Raw genomic sequence first — 6,853 nt, 5'->3', positions numbered from 1 at the left:
CAACGGCTGTGGCTGTGTCCAGAGAAAGTGGTAAACCTCGCAATGGCCCTTTGTCCGAAAGCTCTTGCACATCACAGACAAACGTGAAGAAGCTGGGAAGCCAGATTGCCTCCCGGAGGTTCCAAGGCCATCCCTGGGTCTCCTCTTCAGTGTCCGTCCTGCACGGAGAGGAAATCCAAAAGGAGCGAGCGGCTGATGCCCACTGTTCTGTTTGCACAGGGCCTGGGTGGACAAAGCAGCCCTTTTTGACAGCACCACCTGCTCCCACAAGCAGATCTGGAGGCTGCCGCCGTCTCTGTCTGGTCCTGTGGAGGCCCGCCAGGCAAGGTGAAAGGCCTTGCTATGCAGCTGAGGCTCTGGTGCCCTTTGGGATAATAGGTCAGGTGTCAGGCAGGGGAAACAGGGACACCTCCAAGCAGACTCCTATCACTTCCTTGTCTGCTGGTTTGATTAGGCCCCCAGCCAGGAGGCACACCTGGGCCGCGGCAGCTGCATGTTGGCAGGCCCCCCCCCCCCTGGAAAGCTGAGTGCCTCCTGAACGCAGTCTGTGCTGACTCAGCAGACTCCTGGGGCCTCCGGAAAGCACCCCAAGCGGGAGAGGTCCTGGGGGCAGCCTCCCTCGGCTGAGGACAGACATGGTGATGCTGCCAACCACACGTGCCCTTAGTTGCTTCTTTGGGAGGGATCCAAAACACTGTAGTAAGTCCCCACACAGAATTGGTAAAGAGCTATCCACGAGCAACACCTCCATTTCAAGACATAGTTCTTAAACAAACATAAGAACATAAGAGAAGCCAATGCTGGATCAGGCCAGTGGCCCATTCAGTCCAACACTCTGTCACACAGTGGCCAAAAATGCCAGGTACCATCAGGAGGTCCAGCAGTGGGGCCAGGAGGACACTAGAAGCCCTCCCACTGTTGCCCCCCCCAAGCACCCAGAATACAGAGCATCCCTTGCCCCCAGCCTGAGAGCTCCTATCTATACCTTAAGGACATAAGAACCTAAGAGAGGCCAATGGCCCATCCAGTCCAACACTCTGTCACACAGTGGCCAAAAATGCCAGGTGCCCTCAGGAGGTCCAGCAGTGGGGCCAGGACACCAGAAGCCCCTCCCACTGTTGTCCCCCCCCAAGCACCAAGAAGACAGAGCATCCCTTGCCCCAGCCTGAGAGTTCCTAATCTATACCTTGTGGCTCATAGCCACTGATGGACTTCTGCTCCGTATGCTTATCTCATTCCCTCTTGAAGCTGTCCATGAAGTGCATTTGGGGCTTCTTGGCCTGTCTTTGGAGCCATTGTGATGGCACCGAGGTCACAGAGTTGGGGGCTCATGCCACCGTCAACAAGTCCACCAAGGACGATGCTCAGCACGCAGTGATAGCCTTCCTTCTGCTCCTGAAGGTATCTCGACGATCTGTCTAGGGGACTATCCACACAAAACCAGGAGAGGCTCCGTGCCTGCATAAAGTGAGCAAAATAACTGCAGCGCGTCAGTGGATAAGTCACACAACTTGGTGAGAGGAAGCGGACAGTCTATGAGTTCTGGCTCGCTCCAAGTCTCTGAATGGAAACTTCCTTTTGAACATGGTGCAGGTGCATGATGATGGGGGGGGGGGGCACTAGCTCTTTAAAGTTTCACCACCTGAGCCATCAAAACGGTTATCAGGCAGACTTGCAAAGATGCCTACCTGGTAAACAATAGAGTTCTTAAACAATCGGCTTCCCATGACCAAAGTGCTTTGTTGACCCAAGGTAAGTATATCCAAGCCAAGGCTGGAACCGGTAGGGCGCCGTGCGGGCACCGGAGGGTGATGCCAATGACTGACTATGCCACTGAGGGCTGGAAGCAAGTGGAGCCCTTGAGAGGCATCCTGCCCCCCCCCCCGTCCCCTGGGCTGCCCCAAGCGCTGGTGTGGCCAGAGAACCGGTCCCGGGGGCACCTCCTCTTGTCAGCCTTCCGGGCAGCCGGGGGCTCCAGAGATGTGGGTCCTTCTTGGCTGGTCTGAAACGATGGCTGCAGCCCCCGCTCAGGCGAGGCCTTTCCCCCCTCGAGGCCAGCCTTGCTCATCTCAGCCGGTTTCCCCCACCACCATCCCGTGGTGGCATCAGTGTGAGGGCTGGTGAATTCTCACTGCTTCGGAAGGCAGATCTTGGAAGGTGCCTCCTCAGCCTTTGCTTCTCATGCTCTTGCCCCACTTCCTTGGCAACTCAGCTTCGTGAGGAGAAACCTTCTAAATCAAGTTGGTGTGTCCCCCCCCCACTTTTGATGAGGCAAACCCCCCCCCACACACAGACCCTTTGTCCAAGAAAAAACACCACCCAAGCATAAGTTGTTGGTGTCAATCCTGCCTCCTTCCGCTTCCTCATTGTCAGAAAGAGCCGTTCCAGAGGGCTGAGGGGGCAGCCAGCCCCAGCAGCTGAGCTGTTCCTGGCTGGGGCCTTTGCCGGGCTTGTTGGGAAGAAGAGGCCGGCAGCCCGGGTGTGGAGTCAGCTCTGGCTTGCGTGACCCCCTCCCCCTCCCCCTCGCACGCACCCCAAACAGGGTCTTCCCAGTGGCAGAGCTATCTTTGAAACTCCCGGCCCCCTGGAATACCTTGTGGTCGGGTGGTTTAGGGAGGGAGGGCTCCAGACCAGCCTTGGAGGCTGCGGAGCATGAAGCAGCTCTCTGTTATGGGGGGGGGGGGGGAGGTAATACTGGGATATATTGAGAATAAACAGGGAAGCCGCAGCGGGAGAAGCCGAGCCTCAAGGGAGCCGGTGGAGGTGGAGGCCAGCAGGCGCTTTCAGCCTATTTACTTATGCAGTCCAATTTTTAAAAATATCTGACTCCACTGACATGAACCCGCCTGAAATATCCTTCCTGCAAACATCCTACACCCAGCCTCAATAGTGACTCCATGCCTCCTTTTCTTTCGGAGCTCCCTGACCCCTGCCTTACAGCTCAGCCTGGGGTTCAGGCCAAGAGGGTTAAGCCTCCAGCTAGGTGAAGAATGGGCTGCCTGGAGCCAGCTGCCATTGCCTGGGCCCAGGGCGACCCGTGGACTGACCCAGCTGCAGGAGAGCTCACGGGATGCCCTCTGATGGCTGGGTGGCTGCTGGGAGTGCCCGATAGCCAATCAGCAGAGGAGTTGGTTTTTATACCCCACTTCTCTCTACCGGAAGGAGTCTCAAAGCGGCTTACAGTCTCCTTCCCTTCCTCCTCTCCCCACAGCAGTCCCCCTGTGAGGTCGGTGGGGCTGAGAGAGTTCAGAAAGAACTGTGAGTAGCCCAAGGTCGCCCAGCTGGCTTCATGGGGAGGAGTGGGAAATAAAGCCCAGTTCTCCAGGTCAGAGTTCACTGCTCTTAACCCCTACACCACCCTGGCTGCTGGAGAGCGGGAGGAACCAGGAGCTTCATGCGCCTAGAAAATGGCCCCTATGTTGGCTCAGCCCATCTGGCCACCTGGGATCCGGGCCACAGTAACACTAATGCAGGCGACATGGCTCTGCCTGTGAAACCAACTTGGAGTAGGCGGGGCATGCACACTACTCCCCTCCTGCGCTCATCCCATTGGCTGCCCATCAGTTACCGAGTTCAGTCCATGGTACGGGCTGTGGTGTGCAAAGCTCTTCATGGCCCTGGGCTTTCCTACTGGTGGGATCACCTCTCCTGCTCTGTTCCACCACTCTGCTGATCTGAGCAGGGCCTTTTGTGGGTGCCACCCTGCAAAGGGACAGGATCAGCAACTGCTCAAACCCCTGCATTCTCTGTTGCGACCATGCCTGACGGGGGGCAGGAAGTCCTCCACGCTCCCGTCATGCTGCAAGCTATGTAAAAAAAAAGTCTGAGTCCAGTCAGGCACCTTTAAGACCAACAAAGTTTAATTCTGGGTAGAAGCTTTCGTGTGCAGACTTAAGTTTTGTTGGGTCTTAAAGGTGCCCCCCCACTGGACTCAAACTTTGTTCTGTGGCTTCAGACCAACATGGCTACCCACATGAATCTATGTAAAAAAAAGGCATTTTTATTGAGGTTATAGGGCTATACTATAATGAAATGGCTCAGGAAGGTGTTTTAATTATGGGAATGGGGCTGTGGATGTGGATGATATTACGATGTATAACATGTTTGTTGTATATATCATCCTGTTCTCATTGCATTGTTTTCTACTTCTGACACCAGTTTCTGCATTTTTTAACATAGTGTCTCTAATACTTCTGCTTTATTTTGGATTTCAGTAGTCCTCATCCTGCTACACAGCTTATTAGATGTCTCATGCTATTGATTGTTTTCTGTTGCCCCAGAAGGTTGGACCAGAACCAACAGGTTGAAATTAAATCAAAAGAGTTTTTGATTAAACATTAGAAAGAACTTCCTGACAGTTAGACTGGTTCCTCAGTGGAACCAGCTTCCTCAGGAGGTGGAAGGTTCTCCTTTTTGGGAGGTTGTCAAACAGAGGCTAGATGGCCATCTGACAGCAATGCGGATTCTGTGAACTTGGGCAGATCATGAGAGGGAGGGCAGGGAGGGTTGCAGCCTCAGGGCTTAGTTCTTGTGGCCCTTTCTTACACGCCCAGGGAAATGCTGATCACCATGTTAGGGTCAGGAAGCAATTCTACTCCAGGCCAGTTTGTCATCTTCTGGGCATGGAGCAGGGGTCACTGGGGGTGTGGAGGGGGGGGAGGTATTTGTGAATTTCCTGCATTGTGCAGGGGGTTGGACTAGGTGACCATGGAGGTCCCTTCCAGCTCAGATTCTGTGATTGCATTGACTATATGATGTGTGGTCTGCCACGCATCTCAGTGAGAAAGGCGGACTATAAATAACCTAAATAAAACCACTCTTGGCCATTATTTGCCACCTTGTTGTCCACGTAACTCTCATTTTTCAGTAACTGAATATCACTCCCTGAATTAATGGGGCTGCTCTCTGTTGTCCTACCTCCCACACTGGGTAGAGGGGGCATGTACCAGGTTGGGTGTGTGTGTGTGTGTTTGCATCTTGTACGTTTGTGTGTGTGTGTGTGTGTGCATGCCAGCGACTGGAAGTCATGGCGACCTCTGGCGACTCCTCCTGGGCCATGGAGGACGTTTAGAGAAATGGCTTAATAGCCTGCTTCTGCCTCCCAACCTTGGTATTCTTTGGAGGTCTCCAATCCAAATACTTGCCAGGGTCGGCCCTGCTTAGCTTCGAGATCAGGCTTGCCTGGGCTACCCAGGTCAGGGCTGGGCATGTACCAGGTTGATTCTCCTGGCTTCTCCCATTTCACGTGTCCTGGACTGGACTGGGAGCAAGACAGGAATGTGGCAGCCCCCTCCAGAAGGCACCTGAGGAGGACAGACCCTCCCCCAGGCAGCGAACACCCTGCCCACCTCTCTTCTCCTCGTAATCAGACACAACAGATGCATCCATCTTCTTAGAGAATAAAAGCCTCTTTGGACTCTGCTGGAAGTCCTGAAGTGGAAGAGCACAACAGGATCTTTGCATGGCCAAGACAAAGGTCAGCAGGGCTCAGATTCAGCCTGTGGGGCGACCCCGGCCCTTGACTGGCCCCAGGCAATGCAGAGGAGTCAGTGCCTGCCATTGTATGGGGCAACATTTAAAGCAGGGCTTTGATTCACAAAATCTCAATAGTGGAGGGAGGAGGGCAGGGAGCAGGATTTTTTTGGAATGTCAGTAAAAAAGGGAGGGGTCTTCTGTAGATTTGCATGTTTGACCAAGGCTGGCAGAAGCAGAATGAACTATGCAGTGAACTATGCAGGGAGTAAGCAGTGAAGTGGCTAAATTTGCAAATGATACGAAGTTGTTCAGGGTGGTGAAAACCAGTGAGGATTGTGAGGCACTCCAAAGGGATCTGTCAAGGATGGGCGAGTGGGCGTCAACATGGCAAATGGGGTTCAATGTGGCCAAGTGCAAGGTGATGCACATTGGAGCCAAAAATCCTAAATATAAATACACATTGATGGGGTCTGAACTGGCAGAGACTGAGCAAGAGAGAGATCTTGGAGTTGTAGTAGATAACTCACTGAAAATGTCGAGACAGTGTGTGACTGCAATAAAAAAAGCCAATGTTATGCTGGGGATTATTAGGAAGGGTATTGAAAACAGATCAGCCAATATAATAATGCCCCTATATAAATCAATGGTGAGACCTCATTTGGAATACTGTGTGCAATTCTGGTCACCACACCTTAAAAAGGATATTATAGCTTTGGAAAAAGTGCAGAAAAGGGCAACTCGAATGATAAAAGGGTTGGAACACTTTCCCTATGAGGAAAGGTTAAAGCGCTTAGGGCTCTTTAGCTTGGAGAAAAGACGACTGAGGGGTGACATGATCGAGGTTTATAAGATTATGCATGGGAAAGAGCAGGTAAAGAAAGAGGTACTTTTCTCCCTTTCTCACAATACAAGAACCCGTGGGCACTCCATGAAATTGCTGAGCGGTCGGGTTAGAACGGATAAAAGGAAGTACTTCTTCACCCAAAGAGTGATTAACACATGGAATTCACTGCCACAGGAAGTGGTGGGTGCTACAAGCATGGACGGCTTCAAAAGGGAATTAGATAAGCATATGGAGCAGAGGTCCATCAGTGGCTATTAGCCACAAGGTATAGCTAGGGGCTCTGGGGCAAGTGATGCTCTGTCTTCTTGGTGCTTGGGGGGGGGGTCAACAGTGGGAGGGCTTCTAATGTCCTGGCCCCACTGCTGGACCTCCTGATGGCACTGGTATTTCTGGCCACTGTGTGACACAGAGTGTTGGACTGGATGGGCCTTTGGCCTGATCCAACATTGGCGTCTCTTATGTTCTTATGAAAGCAAGAAATTGCAAGTAGATAAATAGGTACCACTTCGGTGGGAAGGTAACAGCATTCCGTGC

This window comes from Gekko japonicus, unplaced genomic scaffold, assembly GCF_001447785.1.
Source record: "Gekko japonicus isolate JY-2015 unplaced genomic scaffold, Gekko_japonicus_V1.1 scaffold131, whole genome shotgun sequence".
NCBI lineage: Eukaryota > Metazoa > Chordata > Lepidosauria > Squamata > Gekkonidae > Gekko > Gekko japonicus.
The sequence above is the reverse complement of the archived record's forward strand: the minus strand, read 5'-3'. Positions refer to the sequence as shown.